This window comes from Oncorhynchus mykiss, chromosome 14 (assembly GCF_057628025.1).
Source record: "Oncorhynchus mykiss isolate SJ-2025 chromosome 14, ASM5762802v1, whole genome shotgun sequence".
Taxonomy (NCBI): Eukaryota; Metazoa; Chordata; class Actinopteri; order Salmoniformes; family Salmonidae; genus Oncorhynchus; species Oncorhynchus mykiss.
Window position 1 is genome coordinate 33733451 of NC_143035.1, and position 19050 is coordinate 33752500.

Sequence of the window (19050 nt, forward strand, 5' to 3'; positions counted from 1 at the left end):
CCTGTGCATACTCATGAGGAACAAAAGATGCACAGTTATTATTAGACAGTAACATTACACATACTTGGTGGCATACGGCCTACAGAAGTCTAGCAAGTCAAGCGTTGATAACATAGTAATGACCCATATACGAATTTATACACCATTAAGTGAACACAGAGAGAGAGAGAGAGAGAGAGAGAGAGAGAGAGAGAGAGAGAGAGAGAGAGAGAGAGAACACATCAGAAGAGGACACAGATGAGAGTTCCCCGGTTTCCCAGTACGGTGCCTGGGGTTAGGCTTAGTATGCCTGCTATACAATCTGTAGGAGTGAAGAGAGGACTTCTAGCTATCTATAATAAGCAACAATTTAATTATTCAATGCCGCTGGGTTCATTTTGGCAACACAGTTTCTAACTCCAAACTTCTGAATCCTGGTCTGGGCCAATGAAGAGAGAGAACTGCTCCCAAGTGGTAGTGTGTACTGTAGAGTGGATTCTCTCACAACTACAATACAGGTTCAATTTAGAATGCTATCTGAATGCTATCTGGGATCCATGGGATGTCCCTGCCCCCTAATCCCTAAGCCTAAACATAACCTCTGCCTTTACCTTAACCATAAACACAACAATAACCTTTACCTAACTTTTAACTTAAACCTTACCATTTTAAAATTAAACTTCAATGGGGTAGGGATGTCCCAAGGATTTCGGATAGCAACGAACAATTTAGGAGCTAGAGGAGTACAGGAAGTGGGCCAGTTGGCAACAGTCAATTGGACCAATGTGCCTATTGTCAATAGCCTATAGGGTAAAAGTATGAACAAGCTGTTGATATGGCAACACCAATCAGAGGCATTGTTACAGTGGTGTCAAAGATCCAATTGTCTGGGCTTCCCCAGAAGGGTCACTTTAGGTTCAAATACTGAAACAGTCAAGGACTTAATTTTGCCAGCTCAAAGATTTGAAGAGCATAAGGTGTATTGGATTATTAACTGAAGGCAGCACTTAGGTATAACCGCCATATTTCTTAATAAGTCTTGAAGTTAAATGAATCATGAATCATGTCAAGGGGGTGACACTCCCAGTGTTCTCAAGCAGAGTAAACAGCACACCAACTCTGCTTTGAAGTAACACATAGATGCTGTGGGAAATACAATAACAGCAGCACACACACACACACACACACACACACACAGACAGACAGACAGACAGACAGACAGACAGACAGACAGACAGACAGACAGACAGACAGACAGACAGACAGACAGACAGAGACAGACAGACAACAGACAGACAGACAGACAGACAGACGACAGACAGACAGACACACAGAGACAGACACACAGAGACAGACAGACAGACAGACAGACAGACAGACAGACAGACAGACAGACAGACAGACAGACAGACAGACACACAGAGACAGACAGACAGACAGACAGACAGACAGACAGACAGACAGACAGACAGACAGACAGACAGACAGACAGACAGACAGACAGACAGACAGACACACACACACACACACATTGAGCCCTGTGGCTTTGTGAGCGGAGTGGGACTCATCCATTCTAAACAACAGATACACCCATCAATGTCCCTAATTAATATACTGCCCCTGTCTGACTGTAATGTCTATTGTCTCCGACACATCACCGTTGATAAACAAAAGCATTTAACTTTGACTTTTTAACTTTGACAGTTTTTCTCAGTCACTTTGGTGCATTTCTTAGATCAAAAGTGCAATTCTTGATACTACTTGTACAAATTCCAAATCATCTAGTCACTTGTGCACATCATTAAAGCAATGTCTTATTCCTTTGAACAAATTGCAATTGATAATGTACAAGTGTCAGCTTTTTTCCACATTGTCAATTGCTCATGTCATGTTGATCAAAATATAGTAGATGGTTCTCTGTTGAATAGTCTTACCCCTCAAAACATCTAGGCATTAGTTCCTTGCATAAGCCATTACATGCACAATTGTTGAACTATTTGTCATAAACTGTCAAGCATAGTTTTACACATTTCTATTAGACCTTTTGTACAAAAACGTGAATTGATGAATCGTGCAGGTGAAATTGACCCTCACTCATGAAGGAATGTAAAGTGTTAGTTCAACGAACAATCAACCAGTTGTCTAAATTGCTCAAAGGCGCATCTCATGAAGAATCAATTGGCAAGCATATATAGACAGACCACAACACAGAGTTGCAATTTTCCAATAATGGATGACCAGGAAACGAACAGGGTCAACAGCCAAGAGGAGGAAGAAGAGGAGCAAGGATGCGTGGTGGAAGAGGAAGAGGCAGAAGAGGACATAGGCGCATAATCTGATGACATAAGGGACACTATTGTAGACCATGTTGTCAATCATGGCCTTACAATGGCTGAGGCGGGTCGAAGGGTGCAGCCGAATATTGGGAGATCAACCGTGTCCTCAATAGTTCAAACGAAGAGAGAACAGGTCTGTCCACCAATGTACAGTGCACTGTTACTGTATATAAGCAGTATACTGTATACTTCCTACAATGCTTCATATTACAGTAGTCCACTTGTATTTCACAGCATACAGAAATATACTCTATACAGATACATACTGCACCTTACATGCACCCACCTGTATGTTTTACAGTAAAATGTGTGTTCGCATAGTTTTTGTCTATGTGAAAGTGTGCGATGCATCACTGCATTTTTCCCCACATAGGACTGCAAGATTCCCTCAAACCGGTGGCAGAGGACGCCTTTTCACACCTCAACAGGAGGAGGCTATTTGCACCATGGTCCGAGCAAACAATGCCATGAGACTCAGGGAAATACAAAGGACCATTATAGAAGACAACGATGTCTTTGAAAACATCAATACGGTTAGCATCTCAACCATTGACAGGGTGCTGCATAGAAACCAGATGAGTATGAAACAGCTGTACCGTGTACCATTCCAAAGGAATGAGGACAGAGTTAAGGAGCTACGGTACCAGTATGTACAGGTAAAACATATATCTATGTAACTACTTTACAGCAACATTTTATAGTGATACATAGTACAGTAAGCATAAACTGCACACATTTCCATTGCTGTGGAAGGAACATGCAATATATGTACATTTTATGTCACTCTTCCTTACCAAAACAAATTCAACTGTGTGTTCTGGGATATAGTGTATAATGGAGTTGGAATCAAGTGAACCCTCTCACAACTTTGTATGCGTGGATGAGGCTGGCTTCAACCTGACCAAATGCAGAAGGTGGGGTCGGAATATCATCGGTCACACAGCTACTGTGGATTTGCCAGGCCAACGGGGAGGAAATATCACCATGTGTGCTGCTATTTCGGAGCATGGTGTCCTAACCCATATCCCCCTTATTGGGCCATACAACACCCAGCATCTACTCAACCTTTTAGAGACTCTCTACAGGGCTCTCATCCCTGATGATGAGAGGGGTCTGTTTAGAGAGGATTTGCCAAAGTATGTGGTCATTTGTGATAATGTGAGTTTCCATCGATCAAACATCGTAAGGCAATGGTTTGTGACCCACCCGAGGATGCTCATAGAATTCCTCCCACCTTATTCACCATTCCTTAACCCAATTGAGAAGTTATTTTCAGCATGGAGGTGGAAGGTGTACGATCGTCAGCCACACACACAGATGACCCTGCTGGCTGCAATGGATGCAGCATGTGAGGACATCACAGTAGACGCCTGCAGAGGATGGATAAGGCATTCCAAAAGATTCTTTCCACGTTGCATTGGAAGGGAAAATATCCAGTGTGATGTGGATGAGAATATGTGGGCCGACAGACAGGAACGTCTGGATGTGTAGAGACAGCACAACAGTGCTGCGGGCAAAGTTGTGCCTTAGGGGTGGTCTCCTGTGTTCCCTTCTAATTTAGTTTTTTTCTCTTTGTGCCCCTTGGGTTGTCCACTCTCTTTCAATCAATAACCCACATACAGTAATATGTAAATAGTACTGTTGAAATTGATATATGCCATAGAAGTGCAGCCTTGTGCATTTTCAATACAGTAGCTGTCATCCAAACTGTAGCCTAAGTTTACATCAGGTAATACTGTCAAAGTACACAGTTACATTGACAACATGCCTAAACATTTTGACGACCTTGTTCGTGAACAATGACTCAATGACTTATCCTTCTGATGACACTGACATGATCATTGGCATGAATATTTACTTTTGAGAGATGTACTAAGGATTTTTAGTGACTGACTAGCTTTAGAAACATATCTATTGTATATCGCAGTTTGTACAAATTGTTCTGAGAAATGCACTTATTATTTTGCACATGTTAGGGATGATGTGAAAAATGCACCAAAGTGACTGAGTAAAACTGTAACGGAGGGCCTTACAGTAGCTGGCTCAGTGTGTTCCAATACAACCTGTTATGAGTCATCCATCATGTCAGATCAGACCAGAGGGGTGAGAATCAGACCAGAGGGGTGAGGATCAGACCAGAGGGGTGAGAATCAGACCAGAGGGGTGAGGATCAGACTCTATACAGACAGGCATAGCTACATCATCTCTCTACAGACATAAAACGCTACATTCTCTCTATACAGACAGACATAGCTACATAATCTCTCTACAGACAGACAAAGCTACATTGTCCCTCTACAGACAGACATAGCTACATCATCTCTCTACAGACATACAACGCTACATTATCTCTATACAGGCAGACATAGCTACATCATCTCTACAGACATACAACACTACATTATCTCTATACAGACAGACATAGCTACATCACCTCTATACAGACAGACATAGCTACATCATCTCTCTACAGACAGACAAAGCTACATTGTCCCTCTACAGAAAGACATAGCTACATCATCTCTCTATAGACATACAACGCTACATTATCTCGATACAGACAGACATAGCTACATCATCTATATACATACAGGCATAGCTACATCATCTATATACATACAGGCATAGCTACATTATCTCTATACAGACAGACATAGCTACATCATCTCTCTACAGACATACAAAGCTACATTGTCCCTCTACAGACAGACATAGCTACATTAAATCTCTGAAGACAGGCATAGTTACATGATCTCTCTACATACAGGCATAGCTACATCATCTCTATACAGACAGACAAAGCTACATAATCTCTATACAGACAGACAAAGCTACATTACCCCTCTACAGACAGACAAAGCTACATTATCTCTCTACAGACAGACATAGCTACATTATCTCTCTACAGACATACATAGCTACATCATCTCTGTAGAGACAGATAGCTACATCATCATCAGGAAGGAACAGAGGGAGGAAGGGACGAGGGAGGAAGGGACGGAGGGAGGAAGGGATGGAGGGAGGAAGGGATGGAGGGAGGGAGGAAAGGACGAGGGAGGAAGGGATGGAGGGAGGAAGGAATGGAGGGAGGAAGGAACAGAGGGAGGGAGGAAGGGATGGAGGGAGGAAGGAACAGAGGGAGGGAGGAAGGGATGGAGGGAAGAAAGGACGAGGGAGGAAGGAACAGAGGGAGGAAGGGATGGAGGGAGGAAGGGACGGAGGGAGGAAGGGATGGAGGGAGGAAGGGATGGAGGGAGGAAAAGCTTTCTGGAGCACTCCGACATGCAGGTTGGTCAAGACGAGCGCACACACACACACACACACACACACACACACACACACACACACACACACACACACAGAGAGAGAGAGAGATAATTCCTTCTTACATTGGGCTGGCCTTTCTCTGTCTACAGTCTGTTTGGCCCCATACTGTTCTATTCTACTGAGGACTGCCGCATGATGCAATGACAAGAACAGAACAAAGGCTTATGCGCGTGTGTGTGTGTGTGTGTGTGTGTGTGTGTGTGTGTGTGTGTGTGTGTGCGCTCGTGTGTGCGCTCGTGTGTGCGCTCGTGTGTGCGCTCGTGTGTGTAAATGGGCGCTGGTGTGTGCGCGTGTGCGTGTGTGCGTGTGCGTGTGTGCGTATGTGTGTGTGTGTGTGTGTGTGTGTGTGTGCGTGCGTGTGTGCGTGTGTGCGTGTGTGTGTGTGTGTGTGTGTGCGTGTGTGTGTGTGTGTGTGTGTGGGCTTGCAAGGGTGTGGATCATCAGTAAAAAATATCCTTCTCCATCAACATTTAAGCTGCATGTAGTTGCTTATGAATCAAACTGAAGGAGCCATTAAAACACATCTAGTAGAGGACCTTTGATTAAAGTGCAGAGTCAAAATAAATGTCACTCTTCATTCTAAACAGCCCCTTAATCTGTATCGATTCTAAGTCAGGTTAGACAGATGGCACCAAGGATGCATCTTAAATGGCACCCTATTCTCTATATAGTCCCCATAGGGCTCTGGTGAAAAGTAGTACACTATACAGTAGAGAAGAGGGTAACGTTTGGGATGCAGATCCTCTGTCCACTGGCCTTAGAACTGCAGCGCAGGCTTTGAATTCATCCCCTGGCATTGCAAGTTGCTTTCATCACTCTACCAACACAGTGAACACTTAGTTTATATTTAAAACTCTTCACTTAGATAATATTTAAAACTCTACCCTCAAACACCCAACAGCACATTTCTGTTGTTGTCATTCTTTCATTATTCAACAGTGTTAGGCAGGACTACCTGTATAGATGTCATTATTCAACAGTGTTAGGCAGGACTACCTGTATAGATGTCATTATTCAACAGTGTTAGGCAGGACTACCTACCTGTATATATGTCATTATTCAACATTGTTAGGCAGGACTACCTACCTGTATATATGTCATTATTCAACAGTGTTAGGCAGGACTACCTGTATATATGTCATTATTCAACAGTGTTAGGCAGGACTACCTGTATAGATGTCATTATTCAACAGTGTTAGGCAGGACTACCTGTATATATGTCATTATTCAACAGTGTTAGGCAGGACTACCTGTATATATGTCATTATTCAACAGTGTTAGGCAGGACTACCTACCTGTATATATGTCATTATTCAACAGTGTTAGGCAGGACTACCTGTATAGATGTCATTATTCAACAGTGTTAGGCAGGACTACCTACCTGTATATATGTCATTATTCAACAGTGTTAGACAGGACTACCTGTATATATGTCATTATTCAACAGTGTTAGGCAGGACTACCTGTATATATGTCATTATTCAACAGTGTTAGGCAGGACTACCTGTATATATGTCATTATTCAACAGTGTTAGGCAGGACTACCTGTATAGATGTCATTATTCAACAGTGTTAGGCAGGACTACCTACCTGTATATATGTCATTATTCAACAGTGTTAGACAGGACTACCTGTATATATGTCATTATTCAACAGTGTTAGACAGGACTACCTACCTGTACATATGTCATTATTCAACAGTGTTAGGCAGGACTACCTGTATATATGTCATTATTCAACAGTGTTAGGCAGGACTACCTGTATATATGTCATTATTCAACAGTGTTAGGCAGGACTACCTGTATATATGTCATTATTCAACAGTGTTAGACAGGACTACCTGTATAGATGTCATTATTCAACAGTGTTAGGCAGGACTACCTGTATATATGTCATTATTCAACAGTGTTAGGCAGGACTACCTGTATATATGTCATTATTCAACAATGTTAGGCAGGACTACCTGTATAGATGTCATTATTCAACAGTGTTAGGCAGGACTACCTACCTGTATATATGTCATTATTCAACAGTGTTAGACAGGACTACCTGTATATATGTCATTATTCAACAGTGTTAGACAGGACTACCTACCTGTACATATGTCATTATTCAACAGTGTTAGGCAGGACTACCTATATATATGTCATTATTCAACAGTGTTAGGCAGGACTACCTGTATATATGTCATTATTCAACAGTGTTAGGCAGGACTACCTGTATATATGTCATTATTCAACAGTGTTAGACAGGACTACATGTATAGATGTCATTATTCAACAGTGTTAGGCAGGACTACCTGTATATATGTCATTATTCAACAGTGTTAGGCAGGACTACCTGTATATATGTCATTATTCAACAGTGTTAGGCAGGACTACCTGTATATATGTCATTATTCAACAGTGTTAGGCAAGACTACCTGTATATATGTCATTATTCAACAGTGTTAGACAGGACTACCTGTATAGATGTCATTATTCAACAGTGTTAGGCAGGACTACCTGTATATATGTCATTATTCAACAGTGTTAGACTGGACTACCTACATGTATATATGTCATTATTCAACATTGTTAGGCAGGACTACCTGTATATATGTCATTATTCAACAGTGTTAGGCAGGACTACCTGTATATATGTCATTATTCAACAGTGTTAGACAGGACTACCTGTATATATGTCATTAGTCAACAGTGTTAGGCAGGACTACCTACCTGTATATATGTCATTATTCAACAGTGTTAGACAGGACTACCTGTATATATGTCATTATTCAACAGTGTTAGACAGGACTACCTACCTGTACATATGTCATTATTCAACAGTGTTAGGCAGGACTACCTGTATATATGTCATTATTCAACAGTGTTAGGCAGGACTACCTGTATATATGTCATTATTCAACAGTGTTAGGCAGGACTACCTGTATATATGTCATTATTCAACAGTGTTAGACAGGACTACCTGTATAGATGTCATTATTCAACAGTGTTAGGCAGGACTACCTGTATATATGTCATTATTCAACAGTGTTAGGCAGGACTACCTGTTTATATGTCATTACTCAACAGTGTTAGGCAGGACTACCTGTATATATGTCATTATTCAACAGTGTTAGGCAGGACTACCTGTATATATGTCATTATTCAACAGTGTTAGACAGGACTACCTGTATAGATGTCATTATTCAACAGTGTTAGGCAGGACTACCTGTATATATGTCATTATTCAACAGTGTTAGACAGGACTACCTGTATATATGTCATTAGTCAACAGTGTTAGGCAGGATTACCTGTATATATGTCATTATTCAACAGTGTTAGGCAGGACTACCTGTATATATGTCATTATTCAACAGTGTTAGGCAGGACTACCTGTATATATGTCATTATTCAACAGTGTTAGACAGGACTACCTGTATATATGTCATTATTCAACAGTGTTAGGCAGGACTACCTGTATATATGTCATTATTCAACAGTGTTAGGCAGGACTACCTGTATATATGTCATTATTCAACAGTGTTAGGCAGGACTACCTGTATATATGTCATTATTCAACAGTGTTAGACAGGACTACCTGTATATATGTCATTAGTCAACAGTGTTAGGCAGGACTACCTGTTTATATGTCATTATTCAACAGTGTTAGGCAGGACTACCTGTATATATGTCATTATTCAACAGTGTTAGACTGGACAACCTACATGTATATATGTCATTATTCAACATTGTTAGGCAGGACTACCTGTATATATGTCATTATTCAACAGTGTTAGACAGGACTACCTGTATATATGTCATTAGTCAACAGTGTTAGGCAGGATTACCTGTATATATGTCATTATTCAACAGTGTTAGGCAGGACTACCTGTATATATGTCATTATTCAACAGTGTTAGGCAGGACTACCTGTATATATGTCATTATTCAACAGTGTTAGACAGGACTACCTGTATAGATGTCATTATTCAACAGTGTTAGGCAGGACTACCTGTATATATGTCATTATTCAACAGTGTTAGGCAGGACTACCTGTATATATGTCATTATTCAACAGTGTTAGGCAGGACTACCTGTATATATGTCATTATTCAACAGTGTTAGACAGGACTACCTGTATATATGTCATTAGTCAACAGTGTTAGGCAGGACTACCTGTTTATATGTCATTATTCAACAGTGTTAGGCAGGACTACCTGTATATATGTCATTATTCAACAGTGTTAGACTGGACAACCTACATGTATATATGTCATTATTCAACATTGTTAGGCAGGACTACCTGTATATATGTCATTATTCAACAGTGTTAGGCAGGACTACCTGTATATATGTCATTATTCAACAGTGTTAGGCAGGACTACCTGTATATATGTCATTATTCAACAGTGTTAGGCAGGACTACCTACCTGTATATATGTCATTATTCAACAGTGTTAGGCAGGACTACCTGTATATATGTCATTATTCAACAGTGTTAGGCAGGACTACCTGTATATATGTCATTATTCAACAGTGTTAGGCAGGACTACCTGTATATATGTCATTATTCAACAGTGTTAGACAGGACTACCTGTATATATGTCATTAGTCAACAGTGTTAGGCAGGACTACCTGTTTATATGTCATTATTCAACAGTGTTAGGCAGGACTACCTGTATATATGTCATTATTCAACAGTGTTAGACTGGACAACCTACATGTATATATGTCATTATTCAACATTGTTAGGCAGGACTACCTGTATATATGTCATTATTCAACAGTGTTAGACAGGACTACCTGTATATATGTCATTAGTCAACAGTGTTAGGCAGGATTACCTGTATATATGTCATTATTCAACAGTGTTAGGCAGGACTACCTGTATATATGTCATTATTCAACAGTGTTAGGCAGGACTACCTGTATATATGTCATTATTCAACAGTGTTAGACAGGACTACCTGTATAGATGTCATTATTCAACAGTGTTAGGCAGGACTACCTGTATATATGTCATTATTCAACAGTGTTAGGCAGGACTACCTGTATATATGTCATTATTCAACAGTGTTAGGCAGGACTACCTGTATATATGTCATTATTCAACAGTGTTAGACAGGACTACCTGTATATATGTCATTAGTCAACAGTGTTAGGCAGGACTACCTGTTTATATGTAATTATTCAACAGTGTTAGGCAGGACTACCTGTATATATGTCATTATTCAACAGTGTTAGACTGGACAACCTACATGTATATATGTCATTATTCAACATTGTTAGGCAGGACTACCTGTATATATGTCATTATTCAACAGTGTTAGGCAGGACTACCTGTATATATGTCATTATTCAACAGTGTTAGGCAGGACTACCTGTATATATGTCATTAGTCAACAGTGTTAGGCAGGACTACCTGTATATATGTCATTATTCAACAGTGTTAGACAGAACTACCTACCTGTATATATGTCATTATTCAACAGTGTTAGGCAGGACTACCTGTATATATGTCATTATTCAACATTGTTAGGCAGGACTACCTGTATATATGTCATTACTCAACAGTGTTAGGCAGGACTACCTGTATATATGTCATTATTCAACAGTGTTAGGCAGGACTACCTGTATATATGTCATTATTCAACAGTGTTAGACAGGACTACCTGTATATATGTCATTAGTCAACAGTGTTAGGCAGGACTACCTGTTTATATGTCATTACTCAACAGTGTTAGGCAGGACTACCTGTATATATGTCATTATTCAACAGTGTTAGGCAGGACTACCTGTATATATGTCATTATTCAACAGTGTTAGACAGGACTACCTGTATAGATGTCATTATTCAACAGTGTTAGGCAGGACTACCTGTATATATGTCATTATTCAACAGTGTTAGACTGGACTACCTACATGTATATATGTCATTATTCAACATTGTTAGGCAGGACTACCTGTATATATGTCATTATTCAACAGTGTTAGGCAGGACTACCTGTATATATGTCATTATTCAACAGTGTTAGACAGGACTACCTGTATATATGTCATTAGTCAACAGTGTTAGGCAGGACTACCTGTTTATATGTCATTATTCAACAGTGTTAGGCAGGACTACCTGTATATATGTCATTAGTCAACAGTGTTAGGCAGGACTACCTGTATATATGTCATTATTCAACAGTGTTAGACTGGACTACCTACATGTATATATGTCATTATTCAACATTGTTAGGCAGGACTACCTGTATATATGTCATTATTCAACATTGTTAGGCAGGACTACCTGTATATATGTCATTATTCAACAGTGTTAGGCAGGACTACCTGTATATATGTCATTATTCAACAGTGTTAGACAGGACTACCTGTATATATGTCATTAGTCAACAGTGTTAGGCAGGACTACCTGTTTATATGTCATTATTCAACAGTGTTAGGCAGGACTACCTGTATATATGTCATTATTCAACAGTGTTAGACTGGACTACCTACATGTATATATGTCATTATTCAACATTGTTAGGCAGGACTACCTGTATATATGTCATTATTCAACAGTGTTAGGCAGGACTACCTGTATATATGTCATTATTCAACAGTGTTAGACAGAACTACCTACCTGTATATATGTCATTATTCAACAGTGTTAGGCAGGACTAACTGTATATATGTCATTATTCAACATTGTTAGGCAGGACTACCTGTATATATGTCATTATTCAACAGTGTTAGGCAGGACTACCTGTATATATGTCATTATTCAACAGTGTTAGACAGGACTACCTGTATATATGTCATTAGTCAACAGTGTTAGGCAGGACTACCTGTTTATATGTCATTACTCAACAGTGTTAGGCAGGACTACCTGTATATATGTCATTATTCAACAGTGTTAGGCAGGACTACCTGTTTATATGTCATTATTCAACAGTGTTAGACAGAACTACCTACCTGTATATATGTCATTTTTTCAAGAGTGTTAGGCAGGACTACCTGTATATATGTCATTATTCAACAGTGTTAGGCAGGACTACCTGTATATATGTCATTATTCAACAGTGTTAGGCAGGACTACCTGTATATATGTCATTATTCAACAGTGTTAGGCAGGACTACCTGTATATATGTCATTATTCAACAGTGTTAGGCAGGACTACCTGTATATATGTCATTATTCAACAGTGTTAGGCAGGACTACCTGTATATATTTCATTATTCAACAGTGTTAGGCAGGACTACCTGTATATATGTCATTATTCAACAGTGTTAGGCAGGACTACCTGTATATATTTCATTTTTCAACAGTGTAAGACAGGACTACCTACCTGTATATATTTCATTATTCAACAGTGTTAGGCAGGACTACCTGTATGTATGTCATTATTCAACAGTGTTAGGCAGGACTACCTGTATATATGTCATTATTCAACAGTGTTAGGCAGGACTACCTGTATTTATGTCATTATTCAACAGTGTTAGACAGGACTACCTGTATTTATGTCATTATTCAACAGTGTTAGACAGGACTACCTACCTGTATATATGTCATTATTCAACAGTGTTAGGCAGGACTACCTGTATTTATGTCATTATTCAACAGTGTTAGACAGGACTACCTACCTGTATATATGTCATTATTCAACAGTGTTAGGCAGGACTACCTGTATATATGCCATTATTCAACAGTGTTAGGCAGGACTACCTGTATATATGTCATTATTCAACAGTGTTAGGCAGGACTACCTGTATATATGTCATTATTCAACAGTGTTAGGCAGGACTACCTGTATAGATGTCATTATTCAACAGTGTTAGGCAGGACTACCTGTATATATGTCATTATTCAACAGTGTTAGGCAGGACTCCCTGTATTTATGTCATTATTCAACAGTGTTAGACAGGACTACCTACCTGTACATATGTCATTATTCAACAGTGTTAGGCAGGACTACCTGTATATATGTCATTATTCAACAGTGTTAGGCAGGACTACCTGTATATATGTCATTATTCAACAGTGTTAGGCAGGACTACCTACCTGTATTTGTTATGCAGCAATGGAAGGGGCTTTACTTTGTCATTGAAGTACACCACTCTACGTCCAGAATATCAATTGGGATCTCTCTCTCTCTCTCTCTCTCTCTCTCTCTCTCTCTCTCTCTCTCTCTGTCTCTCCCTCTCTCTCTGTCTCTGTCTCTGTCTCTGTCTCTGTCTCTGTCTCTCTGTTTCTCTTTCTCTTTCTCTTTCTCTCTCTCTCTCTCTCTCTCTCTCTCTCTCTCTCTCTCTCTCTCTCTCTCTCTCTCTCTCTCTCTCTCTCTCTCTCTCTCTCTCTCTCTCTCTCTCTCTCTCTCTCTCTCTCTCTCTCTCTCTCTCTCTCTCTCTCTCTCTCTCTCTCTCTCTCTCTCTCTCTCTCTCTCTCTCTCTCCTCCCTCTCTCTCTCTCTCTCTCTCTCTCTCTCTCTCTCTGTGACTCAATTCAATTCAAGGGGCTTTATTGGCATGGGAAACATGTGTTAACATTGCCAAAGCCAGTGAGGTAGATAATATACAAAAGTGAAATAAACAATTCAAATTAACAGTAAACATTACACATACAGAGGTTTCAAAACAATAAAGACATTACAAATGTCATATTGCGTATATATACAGTGTTGCAACGATGTAAAAATGGTTAAGGGTACACAAGGTAAAATAAATAAGCATAAATATGGGTTGTATTTACAATGGTGTGGCGCTGATGTTTAGGCCAAAGTATGTATAGTTTTTTGTGTGCTCTAGGGCAACACTGTCTAGATGGAATTTGTAGTGGCGACTGGACTTTTTTCTTTTTTGGAACACCATTATTTTGGTCTTACTTACTTACTGTCAGGGCCCAGGTCTGACAGAATCTGTGCAGAAGATCTAGGTGATGCTGTAGGCCCTCCTTGGTTGGTGACAGAAGCACCAGATCATCAGCAAACAGTAGACATTTGACTTCAGATTCTAGTAGGGTGAGACCGGGTGCTGCAGACTGTTCTAGTGGCCGCGCCAGTTCGTTGATATATTTATTTAACCAGGCAAGTCAGTTAAGAACAAATTCTTATTTTCAATTTTCCGCCCCATATGTATGTTATGTTATATATATGTTATATGTTGAAGAGGGTGGGGCTTCAGCTCCATCCCTGTCTCACCCCACGGCCTTGTGTGAAGAAATGTGTGTTTTTTTGTGCCATTTTAACCGCACACTTGTTGTTTGTGTACATGGATTTAATAATGTCGTACGTTTTGCCCCCAACACCACTTTCCATCAGTTTGTATAGCAGACCCTCATGCCAAATTGAGTCGAAGGCTTTTTTTAAATCAACAAAGCATTGGTTGTCAATTAGGGTGTGCAGGGTGAACTCTCTCTCTCTCTTCATCTGAAGTTCGGCAGGACGCTCCGGGAGCCCTTCTTCTCCTTGGAGGTTATCTCTATCTCACACCCAGCCTGTCATTGCTTTTGTCAGGCTCTCCCTTTATGCAAAAAGCCTGTAATCTCTGCTGTAGGAGGCTCCCCTTCCTTACCCAGCACCATACCCAAACACACTGACAAGAGCTGGGGGACTGATGTTTTTTGATGCACAATGGATTGCAGTGAGCTACGGTCTAACCTTTTGTACTTCTTTGCATTTGAAGTCTCTCTTTCTGGTTCAGGATACATCTCTCCGCCTTTCCTCCTATCCTCCCTCCCTCTCCTCCCTCCCTCTCCTCCCTCCCTCTCCTCCCTCCCCCTCCTCCCTCCCTCTCCTCCCTCCCTCTCCTCCCTCCCTCTCCTCCCTCCCTCTCCTCCCTCCCCCTCCTCCCTCCCTCTCCTCCCTCCCTCTCCTCCCTCCCTCTCCTCCCTCCCTCTCCTCCCTCCCCCTCCTCCCTCCCTCTGATTATTATTATGATTATTCATATTCTGAATCATTTAGTGGGGGTTTTATCTAAAATATCAATAACATTAGATCCATGATGAACCCGTTTCTTTTCATCCTGAAAAACTCCATAATCCTTGCTAATGACACACATACCCATAACATGATGCAGCCACCACCTTACTTGAAAATATGAAGAGTGGTACTCAGGGATGTGTTATGTTGGATTTGGCCCAAATATAATGCTTTGAATTCAGGATATGAAGTTAATTTATTTGCCACATTTTTTTGCAGTTTTACTTTAGTGCCTTATTGCGAAAAGGGTCAGACTGGAGAGGAGAAACTGGAGAGGGACAGAATGGAGAGGCTGGAGAGGGACAGAGTGGAGAGGAGAGGCTGGAGAGGGACAGAGTGGAGAGACTGGAGAGGGACAGAATGGAGAGGCTGGAGAGGGACAGAATGGAGAGGCTGGAAAGGGACAGAGTGGAGAGACTGGAGAGGGACATAGTGGAGAGGAGAGGCTGGAGAGGGACAGAATGGAGAGGCTGGAAAAGGACAGAATGGAGAGGCTGGAGAGGGACAGAGTGGAGAGGCTGGAGAGGGACAGAGTGGAGAGGAGAGGCTGGAGAGGGACAGAATGGAGAGGCTGGAGAGGGACAGAATGGAGAGGCTGGAGAAGGACAGAATGGAGAGGCTGGAGAAGGACGGAGTGGAAAGACTGGAGAGGGACAGAGTGGAGAGGAGAGGCTGGAGAGGGACAGAATGGAGAGGCTGGAGAAGGACAGAATGGAGAGGCTGGAGAGGGACAGAGTGGAGAGGAGAGGCTGGAGAGGGACAGAATGGAGAGGCTGGAGAGGGACAGAGTGGAGAGACTGGAGAGGGACAGAGTGGAGAGGAGAGGCTGGAGAGGGACAGAATGGAGAGGCTGGAGAAGGACAGAATGGAGAGGCTGGAGAGGGACAGAGTGGAGAGACTGGAGAGGGACAGAGTGGAGAGGAGAAGCTGGAGAGGGACAGAGTGGAGAGGAGAGGCTGGAGAGGGACAGAGTGGAGAGGAGAGGCTGGAGGGGGACAGAGTGGAGAGGAGAGGCTGGAGAGGGACAGAATGGAGAGACTGGAGAGGGACAGAGTGGAGAGTAGAGGCTGGAGAGGGACAGAGTGGAGAGGAGAGGCTGGAGAAGGACAGAGTGGAGAGGAGAGGCTGGAGAGGGACAGAGTGGAGAGTAGAGACTGGAGAGGGACAGAGTGGAGAGGAGAGGATGGAGAGGGACAGAGTGGAGAGTAGAGTCTGGAGAGGGACAGAGTGGAGAGTAGAGGCTGGAGAGGGACAGAGTGGAGAATAGAGGCTGGAGAGGGACAAGTTGGAGAGGAGAGGCTGGAGAGGGACAGAATGGAGAGGCTGGAGAGGGACAGAGTGGAGAGGAGAGGCTGGAGAGGGACAGAGTGGAGAGGAGAGGCTGGAGAGGGACAGACTGGAGAGTAGAGGCTGGAGAGGGACAGAGTGGAGAGGAGAGGCTGGAGAGGGACAGGGTGGAGAGTAGAGGCTGGAGAGGGACAGAGTGGAGAGGAGAGGCTAGAGAGGGACAGAGTGGAGAGTAGAGTCTGGAGAGGGACAGAGTGGAGAGTAGAGGCTAGAGAGGGACAGAGTGGAGAGTAGAGGCTGGAGAGGGACAAGTTGGAGAGGAGAGGCTGGAGAGGGACAGAGTGGAGAGTAGAGACTGGAGAGGGACAGAGTGGAGAGGAGAGGCTGGAGAGGGACAGAGTGGAGAGGAGAGGCTGGAGAGGGACAGAGTGGAGAGTAGAGGCTGGAGAGGGACAGAGTGGAGAAGAGAGATTGGAGAGGGACAGAGTGGAGAGTAGAGGCTTGAGAGGGAGTACCCAGACTGGGTAGGCTAGTCTGAATAAGAAGCACAGCCAGGAGAGAGGAGAGACTTATCAACAGCCCAGAACCCTGCAGCCGTCCACTGGGCTCACCAGCCCTGTTTCTCCCTCTCTCCCCTGTCAGCTGTCCCATTTGATGATAGGAGGAGAGGAGAGGAGGAGAGATCAGGGATATCTGGATACACTAACTGTTTACAAAATTATTTTCTAAAAATGGAGACAGTCTACAGGGCTACATGTACTGTGAATGTAGTTTACTAGCGGGAGAGAGGACGTTTTTGATGTTTTTAGATGTTAGCTATCATCTTGGGGATGATGAACACATTCGTGGGAAATTATTCACCCTACGTTTTGCTGCACCCTTTCCTCGCAGATAGAAAGACAGCTATTGGGGATTTTAAGCTGTGACTGACAGTAGGAGCCTCTTGAATATATGTTTTGAAACAATTGACGGATATAGCTTGTCAAAATCAGGCAGGAGTGAGTTCCAGATCATAGGTCCTCTGAAGGGGATTATTTATTGAGAATGGTCTGTTCTTGAATGTGGGTGACGTAGCTGTTTGTTTCATATGTGGTGGTGAAATAGTTTTTTGATGAAAGATCATTTATTTAAAGAGCCGTTAACAGATTGAGCAACTCGAAGTTATTTAATTAGATAAATATTCAGGAGTCCTAATTGTTTGAAAAGTGATGCTAATGATATTATTTTTACAGAGCGTTTCTGCAGGCGATATATTGATAGTCATTTGGTATGGTGTGTGCTGGCCCCTGTTACAGTAACTGATGAATGGGAAGATCATTGTGTGATAGAGACTAAGAGCAGTGCTTCTGTTTAGAAGACATCTCATTTTGACATGTATCCCCATATTTCTTTGCCATTTTAGAGGTTATTGTCTTCATGTGTGGTTTCCATGGCAACTTATCATCAATCAAAACACAAAGAAAGCGTGTTGTACAGGCTTGATCAACTGGTGTATTATCAATATGGACCCCTATTGGATTCTCTGCTCTTTGGACGGCAGGGGGGGGGTCTTTTTCTTTGAAAGTCACATAATGCTTTCTATCGTTTAGAGGGAGTGAGAAACTTTCCAAACACACGACATTATGAAGTTCTGCTGTGCTCTCCAGCCTCACTGTACTTTTCTATAAAAAGAAGCCAGGTGAATTCATCAAATATAAAAGCCGGAGTGTCAGAGAACGATGACATAATTAATTCTGTTTGAAATGTTGTGACTGATTTAAAGATTCCAGCTGGGATCTACCACATGGGATTAATTAGACCCAAATGTGGTTCCCGAAAAACACACACACACACGCGCGCACACACACACACACACACACACACACACACACACACACGCACACACACGCACACACGCACACACGTATTTAGGCATAAATAAATTACAATGAAAGAAAAGCATGTAAAGTTAGTGTGGGAGAGGTGGAAAAATGTTTGTTATCGATCAATAATGACAAACCTCCTGGCATTGACAAATTAGATGGAAAGCTACTGAGGATGGTAGCTGACTCTATAGCCACTCCTATCTGTCATCTCTTTAATCTGAGCCCAGAGGAAAGTCTTTGTCCTCAGGCCTGGAGGGAAGCTAAAGTCATTCCACTACCCAAGAATGGCAAAGCAGCCTTTACTGGTTCTA

The 19050-nt window shown here is 41.9% G+C and overlaps 1 protein-coding gene across 2 annotated transcripts in view; it reads right to left on the reverse strand.

The window, feature by feature from the left end:
- Positions 1-19050, reverse strand: part of LOC110487786 (glutamate receptor 3) — a 292170-nt gene that overhangs the window by 28214 nt on the left and 244906 nt on the right. The window lies entirely within an intron of this gene.